Below are 19,384 nucleotides of genomic sequence, written 5' to 3' on the forward strand. Positions count from 1 at the left end.
TCTATTCCTTCTTTTCCAAAGAAATCTTTATCAAACTCAGTTATTTCTCTTAATATTCCTTTTACCATTTCCTTCTGCTCTGTCTACTTTTTTCTAAATTGAAGAAAAACTTTGTGCATTTTCCCCTTCTACCATGTATTTAGCTTTGCTTCTTATCATTGCCCCTTTAAATTTTCTTTCTTCTATTTCTCTCAGTTTTTCTTCTAATATTAAAATTATTTGGATGTTTTCTCCTCCCTCACATAAAGCCTCTTTTAATTCATTTCTTACTTCTTTTTCTTTTATATACTTCGCTCTCTGCACCAACTTATTAAAATCCCTTGCATATTTCCCTATTCTATATTTAACATTATCCCACCATATTCTTTTATCTTCTTTGTACATTTGATTCTTCTGTTCTTCTTTTATCAAGTCCTCTATTCTTTCCCTAAAGCCCCTTTCCTTTAAAAGATCTACATTTAAAACCCACAACCCTGGTCCTCTTTTAACTCCACTTAGATCTACCCATACCATAACATTTTGTGATCACTTAACGATGTTTCCTAATAATAGATATTGTCAACTACTTTCATGAGGTCCCTTTTACAAATTATAAAATCTATTCTACTCCTACACATACAATATGTGACTACTTGTTGTCTTGAAAACTCTCTGATTCCTTCATTTCTTTCTCTCCATATATCTACAAAATCATTTTCTTCCATCATGCTTTTTAGTTATTTTCTTCCTCCATCTGACTTAAAAACCATCCCCTCCGCCATGTCCATCTTGCTAAAAACAGTATTAAAATCACCTATTATTAAAGCCTTATCCCAGTTTTCAATAAAAGTCCTTAGTTTTTTTTAAAAAAGCTACTTTTTCTTTTTCTATCACTGGTGCATGTACATTACATAAAATAACTTTTTCTTTTTCTGTCTCTGTTTCTACTGCCAAACATTTTCATTCACCATCATTATAAATCACTTGCACATTCTCACACACTTCTCTTTTAATTAAAATCGCTACCCCCTCCCTTTTCTGCCATCTCCATTGTTATAAAAAACATTCCCTTTCCATTTCTTTTTAAAATCATTCATTACATCTTCCCTCCAATTTGTCTCTTGAATCATTAAAATATTTGATCTCTTACAACATTCCTTCAGTCTTTCAAATTTATCATTATCCAGTAGCCCCCTTACATTGATTGTTACAATATTCAGTAACATAAATTACACAAAAAAACCGAATTGCTCTTCTCATTCTATTTCATCCTCAGTTTCAGATAATATTGCAAATCTGTTTTCATCACCATCTCTTCTCTTTGTTTCTTTAACTTTTAATTGTACTCTCCTTATATGTCTTCTTTTGGCTTTTTCTATGTTCAGGCTTACCTTTATTTGTCTTCTCGATTTCACCTTCAAAATCCTTCATTTTTATAGTCCTCCTTTCTTCCTCTCTCCATCTATTTTTCTTCCTCATGCTCTTCTACCGACTCTAGCTCCTCATTATTATTCTCAGTTCTTCCATCCTCTTGTTCCTCTTCCACATTCTTTTCCACCTCCACTCCTTTTGGTGCTCCTTCCTCGTCCTCCATGGACTCTGTTTGCTCCTCCTCCACCACCTCAACTTCATTTTGTATTTCCTCCACTTCATTATTCATTCCCTCTTCCTTTTCTGGCTCCATCCAACATTCACATTGTACCAGCACTTTTCTGCAATCTGGACAAACGCACAGCATCACACTGTCTTGCTAAGTGACCTATCTCCCCACAGTCACGACACTTAAAATCCGGGCAGTCCTTCATTATGTGTCCAGGCTTCATACACAATCGGCAAATCTCCACCTGCCGATCATGTATTATCCTAAAATGTTGTGCTCCTTCCGCTGTTTCAAAACGTGTACTGCATGGGAGCGAAGGCACTTCTTTAGGAAATTTTACTTTCACATACCTTGTCCCGTCAGTAATCCTTGTGCCCATGTAAAATCTTCTTTTAATCTGCGATGTTGTTGAAACACCCCAAGAGTTTAACTTATTATTGATCTCCCGTCCATTATGTAGGCCGGCAAGTGCATAAAGGAAACAATGCACTCCCTCGTCTGCAGGCTTCTCACCTCACATAGCACACCTTTGATTGTTAGGCCCTCTTTCAGGCCTTCACATGCTTCCTCATTCTCTAGAGTCATCTCATATTCCTTATTCATTCTAGGTCTCACCGCCAGTACTTTGGTTACTCCAACTTTTTCTATTAAAGCATTAATCACATCTTCTGCTTTCACTTCTTTCAGCTCCACTGCACTTACAATCAAGGTGGCTTCCTTTGAGTATCCTTTTTGCTCTTCATCCTGTATCCAACTCCTTCCATTTCTCTCCATTTTTCTCCTTTGTGTTTCTCTTTGTCCTTTGTCCAGTCCATTATCGTTTTCCTTTCCTTTCTCCATTTCCATATCCAGGTCTTTACCAGTAGATCCGTCCATTTTGAGCAAAAATAAATAAATAAAGTGATAGTTTTTCAGCCCCTAAGCAGATATATCTGCTCAGAGGTGTGAATTAAACACAATTTAAACACAACAAACGAAAAACTTTTCAAAAAACAAAACAAACAAATTGAAAATCAAACTAAGTGTTGGGAGAGCCTTCTCCTCCCCTGCAGCCAAACTACTTCTTGGATCGTACCAACTCTCTGGCAAGCTCAGGGTGGTATGTCCGTAAGCGACAGTAGCTGCTACCAACAGGCTAATTAAAGCAAGCGCACTGCACGCATCCTTATGCTGCTCTCCCATCATTGACACATGTCTTGTATTGCAGCTCTAAAAAAGGAATAACAGACCCTTTCCTCTCATACATTATCTATTTTTATTTATTTTTCTTGTTGAAAAGGTAAGTGCTTCCTCTCTCCTCATTCAATTTCAAACGAGTCATCCACAATACCTTTTTCTGCATACCTGAGTCATAGCATCCATGTGATTTGCTAAAAGAGGGCATACTCAGCTGCACAATGAAATGCGGAAACATTTAATAATAAGCCAGTGGCCAAAGAAAACCCTTCTCTTCTTAAAAAATGACCTCAGGATGCGTTCTTTCGAAAGTGTCCACCACATTTTAGAAGTACAGCACAGCAATTTGTTTGCACTTACCTACTCTGTATGTTTCTGTCAAGAAAGAACAAAAAAATAAAAAAGCCTCTACTGCTTTCTGGAGGAAGCAAGATAAAGAAGCAGGCTGTCCTTTGCCACAGAGAAAGCTAAATGAAAGAAAATCAATCAATCAAACAACCAATTTCCAAGGATAGATAAATAAATAAATCCCATTTGAGCCAGGGGAAGTGCATTAGTTAAAACAAACAAGGAAAAGCAAAAGCTTACAGCAGCTGGAGTTCCTAGGCAGTCTCCTATCCAAGCACTAACCAAGCCCAACCCTGCTTAGCCTCTGAGATCAGACGAGTTTGGGCATGCTCAGGGTTGTATGGCTGTAAGCGGGCTATTTAAAGAAAGTGCACTACAAGCATCCTTATGCTGCTCTCCCATCATTTACATATGTCTTGTATTGCAGCTCTAAAAAAGGAATAACAGACACTTTCCTCTCAGACATTGTCTATTTTTTTTTATTATTTTTTTCTTGTTGAAAAGCTAAGTGCCTCCTCTCTCCTCATTCAATTTCAAAGGAGTCATCCACAATACCTTTTTCTGCATACCGGTGTCATAGCATCCATGTGATTTGCTAAAAGAGGGCATACTCAGCTGCACAATGAAATGCTTAACATGTAATAATAAGCCAGTGGCCAAAGAAAACTCTTCTCTACTTAAAAAATTACCCCAGGACACGTTCTTTCGAAAGTTTCCACCACATTTTGAAAGCACAGCACTTTGTTTGCACTTTCCTACTCTGTATGCTGCTGTCAAGAAAGAGCAAAAAAATAAAAAAGCCTCTACTGCTTTCTGGAGGAGGCAAGATAAAGGGGCAGGCTGTCCTTTGCCACAGAGAAAGCTAAATGAAAGAAAATCAATCAAACAACCAATTTCCAAGGATAGATAAATAAAAAAGGAAAAGGAAAAGCTTACAGTACCTGGTATTCCCAGGAAGTCTCCCATCCAAGTACTAACCAAGCCCAACCCTGCTTAACTTCCTAAATCAGACCAGTTCGGGAATGCTTTTTTTTTTTTTTTTCTCTTCATATATACATTTGATTACATTAACAACATCAATGAAACGTTAAAAGTGCAAATGTGGACAAACTACATATATATATCATTGGTAATTGCTTCCATGTTCAAGTTCTTGAAGCTTATCTCATATTTACAAAACAAGTTCATACTCTTTTGGCAGGTAAAATTGCTTTCGTTTAAAAACACACATGACATTTTTGGTAAAAATTTTGTAAAATTCCCCCATCTTGTTCTCCAATTTAAAATAATTGTACAACATTTTCACATAATCTTTTACCATCTGTTTAAAAAGCACCCATAGATTTAGAGTAAAATCTCTGTTTCTTGCTTCATTCCTTCTTTTCCATATTGATTTTTCACCAAGATTAAAAACAAATTCACAAGCTTTCTATTTTCTTTGTTCTCTGTCATTCCCAGCATAAACAATCTATTCCATTCAGTGACCTCTTCATTTTCTCTTAATTCTTTGACAATTTCTTTCAGTTCATAAAAAAATGGGTTTAGCTTTTCACAGAATAAAAACAAATGTAAAATCCCTTCATCTTCTTTTTTGCAGACTTTACATTGGTCATTTCTTTCTTTCTGCATTAAACACAATCTCATTTCTGTATAAATCACATTTTGTCTAATAAAATAATCTAAACATTCTAAATCCACATCCAACCATTTCCATGTTCTATTCTTCCAGTTGTCTTTCTCTTCTATTCCATTAAAGTTCCTTAGCCAGACCTGGTTGGCCACAGGTTCTTTAAAAACTCTGTTTATAAAAAACTCATAAAACATTTTCACAGTGCCCAAATTAAAATCCACCTTCTTGTCTTTACATTTTAAAAACACCGTTATTTTATTTTCCATTTCTTCTTTCTTGCTAATCTCATCTAGCCATTGCCTTGGGATTGCTTTCTTGACATCTTCATACTGTTTTCTTAAAACCATCACATTAAAATCCTCCTTCTCCTCCTCCATCGCATCCATAATCACTTGGAGTGGCAAAAATCCCTCTTTCAACTCCCATAAAACATCTCTCACTTTTACAATCCCCACTTGTAGCCACTTCTTAAAATAGATATCTCGCTCATGTATCTTTATTTTGTCATTTAAAAACAGTGGATTAAAATCCACCTCTTTTAAAAAAAAGCCTCCAAGCATTTAAAACCTCTTTATAAAACTGTGGAATCCCTTCTATCATCCAAACTTCATCCATAAAATGTTTTCCCCAAGGTTAAAATTCCAACATTTATTTAAATAAAAACCCATCAATTTCTTCCATTCAGCTCTATTCTTGTCATCCAAATATTTCCTAACCACTTTTACCCTCATGCTTTTCATATTTTGTTCCACATCAACTAAACCCATCCCTCCCTCTTCTGGTTTCCCTATCAGCGTATAATACGCTATCCTTGGAGGGTTTTTTTCCCATAAAAATTCTAAAATACTCTTTTTTTATTCTCTTAAAAACCCAGTTTGGTAATGACATCACATGTAACTTGTACCACATCTTTGATAACATTAACATGTTTACAGTAAAAATTTTCCCTTTCAAACTTAAAGACCTATTTCTCCAAAAGATCAGTCTTCTTTCCATCCCTCCCAGCGTCTCTTCCCACATATTATCAACAGCTTCTTTCTCGTTCTTTGCTAAAATTGCTCCTAAAATCTTCATCTCTTGTACCTCTATGAACTTAACAACCCCCGTTAAAACCTCTGTCCTTCCAAACTTCATATATACTGTTTTTTCTGCGTTTACTTTAACACTTTCTCTATTTTCAACCACAATTGTCGTATCATCGGCATATTGGAATATTTGGTAACACTTTATTTTACGTAGTCCTTGATACAGAGTAATTACTTAGTTAATTACTTAGTAATAAACGTTGTAATTACATGTACCAAAATGTAATTAACATGTAACTAAGTTATGGTACAGCCTGTACTTACAGATTGTAATTACACACATGTAATATGCAGCTACTGTTACACATATGTAACAAGCCGAGTCTGTTACATACGTGTTACAAACTTGGTACACTGTAATTATGTAAGAAAGTACTTAGTACCACACAATGTAACAAGAAGTACTTAAATATATTAGGCTACTAAGGTCTGCAGTTACACATGGCAAATGTGTACGTTTTGTAGCATTACATGTATGTAACATAAAATAAAGTGTATCAAGATTGTACTTGAGTGCAATTCATGTGTGTCTACATACCTTATCCATCTTAAATAACCCACTAGTTCACTGCTAAAATACATGCATTAGCTTCTTTATTACATTAAAATTACAGAAAATTACACAGGTATAAGCTACGTAAATAAAGTGTATCAAGACTGTACTTAAGTGGACTTCATGTGTATCTACATACCTTGTCCATATGTACCTTAGTTTGAATTAACTCACTAGTTTACAGCTTAAATACATGCATTAGCTTTAGGGCTGGGACAACGCGATGACGTCGACGCAAAAAATACGTCACCGCAAAAATATGCGCGTCGATTCGTCAGACCCAAAACAAAGATGGCGCGCCGAGCGTAGTAGCAACACGCAGTAGCTCCTCAGACTATCAGAAGTGCAAGGCGGCACGCACTCGCTCCTCAAAAGTATGGGAATTCTTTCATTTAAAAGTAAACAATTCCGTGATATGTCGCTCTTTGCAAAATGGAGATGGCCTTCCATTCTAGCACCACGGCAATGCACCAGCACCTGAAGAGGCGCCACCGGCGCAGCGCATGACGCACGCACACACACACACACACACACACACTATTCTTAAGGTGAAAGGAAAGTGTAAGTTGTTATTTGCATGTGATGCTTTTTTTCAGTAAGCTAGGCCCATAAATGTTGAATTCTGAATGTTTATTTTCATTATTTATTTTTTGTTGGAAAAGCACTTTCTGTATTAGCTTAAAGCCCTCAAGTTTACATTGGTTACTGTATTCTTTCAATTACTCTAAACAAGTATTTTGGGTGACCTTTATTTTTTTATTGAATGCTAGACATTAAGTTGTTATTTTAATCTGAAAGAAGAATTACAAGATGCACTTTTTCAGTAAGCTAGGCCTATGTGTTTTCAAGGCTTCAAGGTTTTATTGAATGCTAACTCTGACTAAGAATGCATTACTTTGCACTTGTATAGTCTTTTATTTTGGAATTTTAAGAGCAATAAACATATATTGCAATGTTAAGGAATTAATGTTTTTTTTCATTCAGATATGTAAATCAACATGTATAAATTGCTATTAGTCAATTCATGGGTAGATAATCGAATCGAAATCGAATCGGACTGGAAAAATGAATCGTTAGATTAATCGATGCATCGGAAAAATAATCTCTAGATTAATCGTTTAAAAAATAATCGTTTATCCCAGCCCTAATTAGCTTCTTTATTACATTAAAATTACAGAAAATTACACAGGTATAAGCTACGTAAAATAAAGTGTATCAAGACTGTACTTAAGTGGACTTCATGTGTATCTACATACCTTGTCCATATGTACCTTAGTTTGAATTAACTCACTAGTTCACAGCTTAAATACATGCATTAGCTTCTTTATTACATTACAATTACAGAAAATTACACAGGTATAAGCTACGTAAAATAAAGTGTATCAAGACTGTACTTAAGTGGACTTCATGTGTATCTACATACCTTGTCCATATGTACCTTAGTTTGAATTAACTCACTAGTTCACAGCTTAAATACATGCATTAGCTTCTTTATTACATTACAATTACAGAAAATTACACAGGTATAAGCTACGTAAAATAAAGTGTATCAAGACTGTACTTAAGTGGACTTAATGTGATACACTTTATCTACATACCTTGTCCATATGTACCTTAGTTTGAATTAACTCTCTAGTTCACAGCTTAAATACATGCATTAGCTTCCTAATTACATTGCTAATTATATGTTGTATTTGAAGGGGAAAAATAAATTTACAATTTGACTTGTCATTTTGATAATGTCACCTTTTGTGTGCAGGCAGGTGGATGGAAAGGGTAACCACATCAATTCAACTCTACACTATTGAGTTAAAATACAGTATTCTGTAATTGTAATGTAGTTGGGAAGCTACTGCTTGTATTTATGCTGTGAACTAGTGAGTTTACCCAAACTAAGGTACATATGGACAAGGTATGTAGATACACATGAAGTCCACTTAAGTACAGTCTTGATACACTTTATTTTACGTAGCTTATACCTGTGTAATATTCTGTAGTTGCAATGTAATTAGGAAGCTAATGCATGTATTTAAGTTGTGAACTAGTGAGTTTACCCAAACTAAGGTACATATGGACAAGGTATGTAGATACACATGAAGTCCACTTAAGTACAGTCTTGATACACGTTATTTTACGTAGCTTATACCTGTGTAATATTCTGTAGTTGCAATGTAATTAGGAAGCTAATGCATGTATTTAAGCTGTAAACTAGTGAGTTAATTCAAACTAAGGTACATATGGACAAGGTATGTAGATACACATGAAGTCCACTTAAGTACAGTCTTGATACACTTTATTTTACGTAGCTTATACCTGTGTAATTTTCTGTAATTTTAATGTAATAAAGAAGCTAATGCATGTATTTTAGCGGTGAACTTTAAGCTGTAAACTAGTGAGTTAATTCAAACTAAGGTACATATGGACAAGGTATGTAGATACACATGAAGTCCACTTAAGTACAGTCTTGATACACTTTATTTTACGTAGCTTATACCTGTGTAATTTTCTGTAATTTTAATGTAATAAAGAAGCTAATGCATGTATTTTAGCGGTGAACTAGTGGGTTATTTAAGATGGATAAGGTATGTAGATACACATGAAGTCCACTTAAGTACAATCTTGATTCACTTTATTTTATGTTACATACATGTAATGCTACAAAACGTACACATTTGCCATATGTAACTGCAGACCTTAGTAGCCTAATATATTTAAGTACTTCTTGTTACATTGTGTGGTACTAAGTACTTTCTTACATAATTACAGTGTACCAAGTTTGTAACACGTATGTAACAGACTCGGCTTGTTACATATTTGTAACACGTATGTAACAGACTCGGCTTGTTACATATTTGTAACACGTATGTAACAGACTCGGCTTGTTACATATGTGTAACAGTAGCTGCCTATTACATGTGTGTAATTACAATCTGTAAGTACAGGCTGTACCATAACTTAGTTACATGTTAATTACATTTTGGTACATGTAATTACAACGTTTATTACTAAGTAATTAACTAAGTAATTACTCTGTATCAAAGACTACGTAAAATAAAGTGTTACCGAATATTTTCATTAATTCTTCTTTTTCTCCAAATTGTATCCCCTTTATTCCTTTTTCTCCGTTTATTAAAAGCCCTAGGGGTTCCGCCACCAAAAGAATATAACTGCGCTGACAGTGGACACCCCTGTCTTATGGATCTTAAAACTTTAAAAGGTTGTGTTAAAAAAAACATTACATTTTACTGTTGTTGAAACATCGCTGTATAAAACTGAGATCCATTTTATAAAATTCCCTCCAAAACCAAATAGTTTTAAAACTCCCAATAAAAACCCCTGTTCCACTCTGTCAAAAGCCTTCTCAAAATCCATGCTTATAATGTATGCGCACTTTCCTTTTTCTTTTATGTATCCCACTATATCTCTTATGCTGCTTGTGATGTCTGCTATGTCCCTCCCCTTTACTCCGTAAGCCTGGTTAGTTTCTATTATGTTTGGCATGACATTTTTTAATCTGTTTGCTAAAACTTTGGCTAGAATTTTAAAATCTGTTTAACATTGTAATGTGCCTAAAATTCTTCAGTTCCGTTTTGTCTCCATTTTTCTTATAGGTTATTTTCATTAAGCCTAGGCCCATTCTTGGATGTACTGTTTCTTTTTTGAAAACTTCTTCATAGATTTCTTTTAAAATTGTGCTTACTTTTTCTTTAAAAACCTTGTAAAACTCACTTCCAATACCATCTATTCCTGGGCTTTTCTTCACTCCTAACTGATTTATGGCCAGTATGATTTCTTCTGTTGCTATTTCCCTTTCACAATCCTTTTTATCACTCTCACTGACTTTTCTTGATATCTGTTGTAATAAAATATTTATTTTTCCCTCATTTCCTCCTTCTGAGTTAAAAAGTTCTTCATAAAATGTGCTTATTTCCTTTAAAATCCCCTCTGTGCTTAAAACCGCTTGTCCTTCTTTATTCTTAAATTCTTTAATTCTTTCCACCCTCCCCCTGCTTTTCTCAAGGTTAAAACAGGATCTGTTACATTTTTCCTCTTCCACCGTATATTTTGCTTTACTGCTTATATCATCCCTTTGTATTTCTCTTCTTCTATTTTCTTTAACTTTTCCTCCACTTCGATTACTCTTTGCACATTTACTTCATTTTTATTTAGCTCCTCTCTTAATGTTCTTCTTATTTCTTCCTCCTTTGTTCTTTTCACCTTTTGTAACAATTTGCAGTGGTTCATTGTATATTTCTTTATGTCATATTTCATGTTTTCCCACCATTGTCTTTTATCTTCTATGTACATTGTGGCAGGGCAGGACTACGCACTGCCCCTTTAAGGATCCTCCACCACTACCATCTAAAATGGCTGCTTGTTAGATCACCAGGTGACAACACTTTTGTCAGCTATAAAGATAACCAGGAAGATGGTTGAAGGTGGGTCGTCACAACAGAAAAAGAGAGATTAGAGACTGGAGTAGGCTGAAGTTTTGGTGTGCCAAGCTGTGAGTGGAGAAAAAAAAAAGTTTGTTTTTGTGTACAGCGACGTGGATACGGAACGCGATTGGAGAAGAGCCGAAACAACGAGGGGCCTAATTCCACAAGTGCTCATCACCAGAAAGTGAGGGTTGGGTCTTTTTTCATCACCATTGAGTGCACCGCTTGCGTGAAAGTGGAGTGGCAGGAGTTGATCTTCTAGCGCCGAAGAGCTACATTTTTCAAGGTGTGACTGTGAAAAATGTAAGGTCTAAAGAGGAAGCGCCAGGAAATTCCTTGGTTTCTTCTGACCTACCCGTTTGTTGGACTCTTCACTCTGCGTCCTGCAGTATTGCCCACAATCAGTCAGGTAAATTATAAACTCTCCATAACCCAGCGTGCACCTTTCACCAACACTCCTACTGCCTTAACTCTCAACTACACACACACCCACACACTCACTTGACTTATGTTATATTTGTAATGTGATATTTCTGTTGGTATCTAATTATTCTGGTATTTTGTTTGTGAGTCTTTTTCTCCTTGCCTTTTTGTTTACTGTTTTCTTTTTTAATTAAATACACTTATGCTTTGTTACACTATTTTGTTATTGTTTTATTTCATGTAATTGGTGGCTTTTAGAGCTATCCTGGCGATGTAATCATTTAGGCCTAAACCTGTCTGGCACCTGAAATTTGGACCGTTAAAATTCCCAGATAGCAAAGAGTCGGCAGGCCGCTGGCGGTGCTCCGGAGGCAGTAGAAGCGGCAGAATGGCGATATCACAAACCCGTTTGACGGCGCACCGCCGGCGGCAGCCGCTTTTAAAAAGCGGCAGCCGCCTTCCTACCGCCTTCGTTCCGCTGGCCATCTGCCATTCCGCTGCCGTTATATCGAAGGCGGACCTTCCGTGTGGCGTCGGAGGCAAACGCTATTTTCGAGCGATCTGCCGGCGCTTATTGTGTGTATATATATATATATATATATATATATATATATATATTATTTTTTTTTTTTAAATATTTATAGCATGCAGTTTAACAAGAATAATGATTGATCAAACCAGACAAATTTCCATTTGGCATTTTAATTCCACATTTCAAAGTACAGTAACTGTCATTGAAACAAGATGTCAGATCACTGAAATATAAATAACAGAAAAATACAAACATTATATATACACACACACACACACTAAAACACATGCAGGTTTCCAATTCAATTTTGGTAAAAAAAATAAATAAAAAAAAAACACTATTGTAACACTTACAATAATTGTTAATAATATAAAGAGGTCAGCTCTGGGATGAAAAGAATTACCAGTAAACATAAGCAATGAGGATATTTGGTACCAAATAAAGTGCAGGATACAAAATAAATTGAGGTATAACGTATCGGTTACCTAACGTAACCTCGGTTCTCTCTAGATGAGGGAACGAGTATTGCGTAAGCTAGCTTACGCTACGGGAAAGATTAATCTTTTCTGAGATATTGAAGCCAAAAAATTATCCTTAATTTTTGTATCCATTATCAACGCAGTGCGGCAGCTGCAGACCTTGAGCGGGCTAGCTAGCGAGCTCATAGGATGCTCTGCGGCAACTGCTGCAGCCTATAGACGAGCTTGGGCGAACTCGCATCCAATGAGAGGCGTCCGCGCGCTCACTGCATCAAAGCCCGCCAAAATGGGCGTGACTAGAGTGCATATAAGCGTAGTTCGTGGGCTGGAACCCTGGTTTTCATTGACTGAAGTGAAAAGTCGCTCGTGGTGCGAGCACGGCCGGCTACGCAATACTCGTTCCCTCATCTAGAGAGAACCGAGGTTACGTTAGGTAACCGATACGTTCTCTTATGAGAGGTTCTCTCGTATTGCGTAAGCTAGCTTATGCTATGGGAACCCATTGTCAACGCCGTGCGCGCCAAGCATCCACTGTATGAGCCCCAGGGAATTAAGGGGGGACCCGGGGGAGCCCTTACGAGTGGGGAAATAATATCTGGCCGGCAAGAATGCGGGTCATTGATTGTGTAATACATAAGCACATAGCGGGAAGGGAACGACAGAGCGGCGGTGCCGGTCTGTGTGGAATGTGTCCCATCAGTGCAGCTCACCAGGGGAGCTGTAGCGTATTAAACCGCTAGTAGTTTTGCCTGCAGAGCGGGCACTTCCATATTGTAAAATCTGACAAAGGTGGAGGGGGAAGTCCATCCCGCTGCCACACATATGTCGTGAATGGAAATCCCGCTGGACCATGCCCACGAGGATGCCATGCCTCTAGTGGAGTGAGCCCTAATGCCCTACGGGCATGGCAGGTCTTTTGACCACCATCTATCCACTATCCATCTAGATAGTGTCTGTTTCGAGGCGGCGAGACCTTTGGTGCGCCCTCTGAACGAAACGAAAAGCTGCTCAGAGCGTCTGAAAGCGGCGGAGCACGCAGTATACAATCTCAGTGCTCTGACCGGGCAAAGGAGATTGGCGTCACGTTCGCTATCGGGTGCTGGCAGCGCCGATATGGAAATGACCTGTGCTCTGAAAGGAGTACCGATCACCTTGGGAACATAGCCGTGTCTAGGCTTTAAAATGACCTTGGAGTCACTTGGTCCAAACTCAAGACACGCAGCGCTGACAGACAGCGCGTGAAGGTCTCCCACACGTTTGACTGATGACAGGGCAGTCAGAAAAACGATTTTGAGTGAAAGGTATTTCAAATCCACGGATTGAAGTGGTTCGAAAGAGGGGGCTTTCATAGTTTCGGGAACTATAGAAAGATCCCAGATAGGAACCGATGGGGGGCGCAGGGGGTTCATCCTTCTAGCTCCCCTGAGAAAGCGGATGACCAGCTCGTTTTGACCCCATGACTGGCCGTGCAGTGGTTCAGCGAACGCAGCAACGGCCGCCACATACACTTTGAGCATGGATGGGGATCTGCCCTTATCCAGCAGCTCTTGTAGAACAGCGACGACACCCCACATGTCCGAGGGTCCAGGTCTCTGTCGGTGCACCATTTTGAGAACACAGACCATTTTGACGCATAGAGTCTTCTCGTGGAAGGAGCTCTAGTGTGTATGATGGTGTTTATTACTCCTTCTGGCAGAGCGACGGGTAGTCGTTGATCACCCACGCATGCAGCGCCCAGCGCTCTGGGTGGGGATGCCAGATTGTGCCGCGAGCTTGAGAGAGGAGATCTGTTCTCACTGGGATGGGCCACGGTGCTGTCAGTGACAGCTGCGTAAGCTCCGGGAACCATGTCTGATTCTCCCAACGCGGGGCTATGAGGAGCACCAAGTGACGCGTTTCCCTGATCCTCTGCATTACCTGTGGCAATAGCGAGACGGGAGGGAAGGCGTAAAGCGGGCGTCTGGGCCAGTCCTGGGCCAGCGCGTCCTCGCTTTGAGAAAAATATTGGGCAGTGAGAGTTCTCTTTGGACGCAAAGAGGTCTATCTCTGCTCTGCCGAATAGGTGCCATAACGTCTGGACTGTTTGAGCGTGCAGGGACCATTCCCCTGGGGGAATATTGTCTCTGGACAGTCTGTCTGGGCCGTCGTTCAGGTGGCCTGGCACGTGCATCGCCCTCAGCGAGCGCCGGTGGCACTGGGACCAACTCAGTATGCGTTTCGTCAGATGGAAGAGGTTCCTGGATCTGACACCGCCCTGACGGTTTAGGTAGGATACCACAGATCTGTTGTCCGAACGGACCAGGACGTGGTGACCCAGAATGACCGGGAGAAAGCGCATGAGCGCGTACTCGACCGCTATCATTTCTAGACAATTTATGTGAAGGAGCTTTTCCTGAACTGACCATAGGCCGAAAACCGGAGAGCCCTCGCAGACCGCGCCCCAACCCGTGTTGGACGCGTCTGTCGAGATGACTTTTCGGCGAGATACAGCTCCCATTGTCACTCCCCGCTGATACCATTCGGCCACTGTCCAGGGCTGCATAGCTGAAATACAGGTCTGAGTCACCTTGATGGGCTGGCGGCCTGTGGCCCAAGCCCGGCGAGACGCGCGGGTGTTTAGTCAATGCTGAAGCGGGCGCATGTGCAGTAAACCCAGCTGAAGTACTGCTGCGGCTGAGGCCATGTAGCCTAGCACTCTCTGAAATTTCTTCAGAGGTGTGAGGCTGTTCATCTGAAATGACGCGGCTAGTCGCTGCACACGGCGCGCGCGCTGTGTAGATAAGCGAGCCGTCATTGCCACTGAGTCTAGTTCTATTCCAAGGAAGGAAATTGCCTGACTGGGCTGTAGTGATCTCTTGGTCCAATTGACTGCAAGGCCCAAACTGTTCAGATGACTGAGGAGAACTGTCCTGTGAGACAGAAGCTCCGTATGTGATTGTGCCAAAATCAGCCAATCATCCAAATAGTTCAGAATTCGCAAACCCTGACTCCGCAGGGGTGCGAGCGCCACGTCCATGCACTTCGTGAAAGTACGGGGTGCTAAGGACAGGCCGAATGGAAGGACGGTGTATTGATAAACATGGCCGTCGAAGGCGAATCTCAAGAATGGCCTGTGACGGGGATTTATCTGAATCTGAAAGTATGCATTTTTCAGATCGAGAGAAATAAACCAGTCCCCCTGGCGTACATGCGCGAGGAGTTTCCTGGTTGTAAGCATTTTGAACGGTCTTTTTGCAAGCGCTTTGTTCAAAACCCTGAGATCTAATATTGGTCTGAGGCCGCCGTCTTTCTTGGGGACAAGCAAATAACGGCTGTAAAACCCTGACTCGCTCAGGGGAGGCGGCACTCTCTCTATGGCCCCTTTTTTACAGAAGGTTTGCTATTTCTGAACGAAGCATGCACGCTGCTTCCGTGTTCACAGTAGTTTCGAGCCGCGCTCTGAAGCAAGGAGGACGGCGATCGAACTGTAGCAAATAGCCCTGTTTTATTGTGCTTAACACCCATTCGGATATCCCTGGAATATCTTCCCACGCTTTGAAGCGTAATGTTAGAGGGTGAATGGCCAAATCGCTCTGATTGCCGCACACAGCGCGCTGAACAGAATGTGTGAGCGCGCTTACTGTGCTTATGCTGGACTGCTCGCAGACAGCATGGACAGGCTGTTCTGTGAGTGACTTCCCGATTGAGGTGAATGGGGAAAGAGTCACGTCTGTTAAGTGATGCGCAAGCATAGCCACGGGCACGGGACTTACATACAGAGAAGTGTTTGCTGGCCGTGTGACAGAGCGGGCAGAGAATGAGTGAGCGCACGTATTCGTGAGCGCATTTATTGACTCTAACACTCGAGTGGTTCGTAACCGCTTTTGAGTGTGCTCTGATGGGGACACGGAACATGTAATGCTTGTGTGTAGAGGTGAACACTGGATTGTGGGCACATTTTCTACACATAAGGCTGGTCGTGTGACAGAGCGGCCAGAGAATGGGCGCGCTTATTAACCCTAACACTCGAGCGGGTCGTAACCGCTTTATGTGAGTGTGCTCTGATAGGGACACGGGACGTGTAATGCTTGTGTGTAGGGGTGAACACTGGATTGTGGGCACATTTTCTACACATAAGGCTTTATTTTGGGTCGCCGTGGAAACGGCGTTTGAGTGCAGGCAAGCAGGTAATATCACCGGCTTGTTGGCTGCTGAATCCACCACTGCAGTAGCCTGAGAGAAGGGGACTGACAGGGGGCGTACGGGACTTACATACAGCTGGCCGTGTGACAGAGCGGCCAGAGAATGGGCGCGCTTATTAACCCTAACACTCGAGCGGGTCGTAACCGCTTATGTGACTGTGCTCTGATAGGGACACGGGATGTGTAATGCTTGTGTGTAGGGGTGAGCACTGGATTGTGGGCACATTTTCTACACATAAGGCATGTTTACTCTTTACAAGATTTCTTTGGGTCGCCGTGAAAACGGCGTTTGAGTGCAGGCAAACGGGTAGTATCACCGGCTTGTTGGCTGCTGAATCCACCACTGCAGTAGCCTGAGAGAAGGGGACTGACAGGGGGTGAAGCTTTGACGGTGGTCCGGCCGTGGCGGGACTGAGCCGTCGTTTTCTCAACAACGCTAGGAGGACTTCGATTGCTCAGGTTTCAGTACAATCTTAGGCCGAGGCCCGCAGGGGGGCAGCGGTCTGCGGCGGCTGTCTGAGCGCGATCGAGGGCGGCCGCCCTGTCGACGCTGAGAAGTCTGGCTTGTTGAGCTGGGCACTGTGAAGAGGCTCGTGCAGGAGGCTGGTCACGTGGGCGGCCTGCAGAGGAGCTAGCGCGACAAGGCAGAAAGAGATTCATGGCGGCGGTATAGGCGCGGCCAACACAGGCGGAAGTAGTTCTGCAGGCCTTAGACGGGAGCACCAGCTTAGACCGCCATCTCGTGGAGGGCGGGCAAAGGTGCGGCGTGGAGTCTGTTGGGAGCCTGCTCAGGGGGCGGTGACCACTCGAGCCCGAGGCGGTCGACGGCCTGTGTGAGGAGGCGCGTTAGTTCCCCTTCGACTCCGGCGCGAGTCCTGCTGGATTCCTGGGCCGAGGAGGAGGCGTGTGAGCCTGACCACTCCTCGCTGTCCGAAGCCATGATGGAACAGCCCTTATCCTCCGCTTCTTCGTCTGAGATGGCAGCAGAGCAGCCGCTCGGCGGCAACTGCGCGTCCCGGGTGGGCGGGGAGGGTGAAGGCGATGCTCGAGGGAGGGGCTCCGGCGAGGCAATCGCTTCTACCACTGGTTCCGGCAGCCTTTGAGAGCGGCGCTTTTTTCTGCGCGGCTGAATGGAAGGCGGCACAGCGGCTTCGGTCCTGAGCGCTTCAAGTCGAGCCCGCAGGGTCGTCATCGGAAGCTCCTCGCAGAGATCGCATCCGCCTTCAGCGAGGGCGAGCTCTGCATGCCCCGGTCCCAGGCAGAGAGCGCAGATGACGTGGCGGTCTCCGGTGCTGAGAGGGGCGCGGCATGAGGCGCAAGTGGAGCGAGGCATCTTTAAAAAGACGCTTGTACTCTTTTGTGAAGTTCGTAAGAACTAGCTTGCTTTAAAAAGGATATGTCGCCGGATGGCGTAGCTCGCAGGACGGCTGAAGGTGGCGAAGACGGCCGGCTTCTTCGAGCGCTGTCCACGCTTGCTTGATGCCCCTCGAACGGCGACGCGGCTTCCAGTTCAGAGATGCGAAGAGCTTCGCTGAAGAGATGAAAATCAGGGTTCCAGCCTACTGAACTACGCTTATATGCACTCTAGTCACGCCCATTTTGGCGGGCTTTGATGCAGTGAGCGCGCGGACGCCTCTCATTGGATGCGAGTTCGCCCAAGCTCGTCTATAGGCTGCAGCAGTTGCCGCAGAGCAACCTATGAGCTCGCTAGCTAGCCCGCTCAAGGTCTGCAGCTGCCGCACTGCGTTGACAATGGATACAAAAATTAAGGATAATTTTTTGGCTTCAATATCTCAGAAAAGATTAATCTTTCCCGTAGCGTAAGCTAGCTTACGCAATACGAGAGAACCTCTCGTAAGAGAACATCATATTTACAAGTAATTTCTAACAATAGGATAAGTGGTAATAATTTAGAGTAAAGCTCTGGAGTAGAATATACCATTATAACTGCAATGCTGACCTGTGGTACAAGGATTTACAAGCTATATTTAACAATAGAATAACAGTTAAGCATTGTGATGGAAAGAAAGTAGATTTTTTGGTAGTAGTTAATGTGCAATATCAAGTATCAGAGGTATGAAATAGGATTTACAAACTATAATAGAATCGTTAAGCACTGACGGAATGAAATAAGCCAATACTAAAGTCACGGTAAGTAGAATATTTTATACCAGATAATGTGCAGATATCAAGTATTAGATGTATAATCTAGGATGTACAAGCTATATTTAAAAATAGAATAGTTAAGCACTGTAACAATGAAATAAGCAGCAAATTGTATATTAAATAATTGGGATCTTTGGTATCAAAGAATGTGCAGGATAACAGGTATAAAAGGACAAACCATCCCATATTCATCCAAGGAGCTGCCCTCAAAGCAGGGTCAGGAGAGAAAAAAAAAATTAAAAAGAGCAATTTCCACAGTGAACAGTGTGGATTGGGTGAGTGTAGTCTGACACTTTTAGCAGGCTTTTTTAGGGGTCTTGATGTTACTGACTGCAGGATAAAGAAAGTGTTCCAGTTGTCAGTGATGCTGGGGTGTCAGTAGTCATCCTAGGTTTAAGGGGTCGGCTGTGGGTCCCTCTAAGCTGTGCGGCGCCTTTTTCCACCTTCACGTTCAGATGCTCCTTTCAGGTAACGCGTAACATTAACCTGGATCGCCTCATCAGTGGCATCCTGGGTTGCCGGGTTCTTCCAGATGGCTCCTGTAGAAAATAAAGATCTGTCATTCCATTTGAATGGCATAAGGTAATTTTTTTTGACGCTAATTTTCGGAAGATCATGGAGACATGGAGTAAAAACAGACATTTTGGGCGACGCGCAAGTAAACCGTAAAAAGATATGCCGACTTCTGTCGACAGCGGAAGTTCGTCACTACGCTTGTGCACGTAGGCTATTCAGTACTCCACAGTTCACAGGCTTTGTAATGTGTTTTAGCAATTTTTATCCCCTTTTTAAG

The 19,384-nt window shown here is 41.6% G+C and overlaps 1 pseudogene; it reads right to left on the bottom strand.

Moving 5' to 3' along the window:
• Positions 1 to 3,336: 3,336 nt before the first annotated feature.
• Positions 3,337 to 3,455, bottom strand: LOC127643344 (uncharacterized; annotated as a pseudogene).
• Positions 3,456 to 19,384: the final 15,929 nt, after the last annotated feature.

Source organism: Xyrauchen texanus, chromosome 4 (assembly GCF_025860055.1).
Source record: "Xyrauchen texanus isolate HMW12.3.18 chromosome 4, RBS_HiC_50CHRs, whole genome shotgun sequence".
Taxonomy (NCBI): domain Eukaryota; kingdom Metazoa; phylum Chordata; class Actinopteri; order Cypriniformes; family Catostomidae; genus Xyrauchen; species Xyrauchen texanus.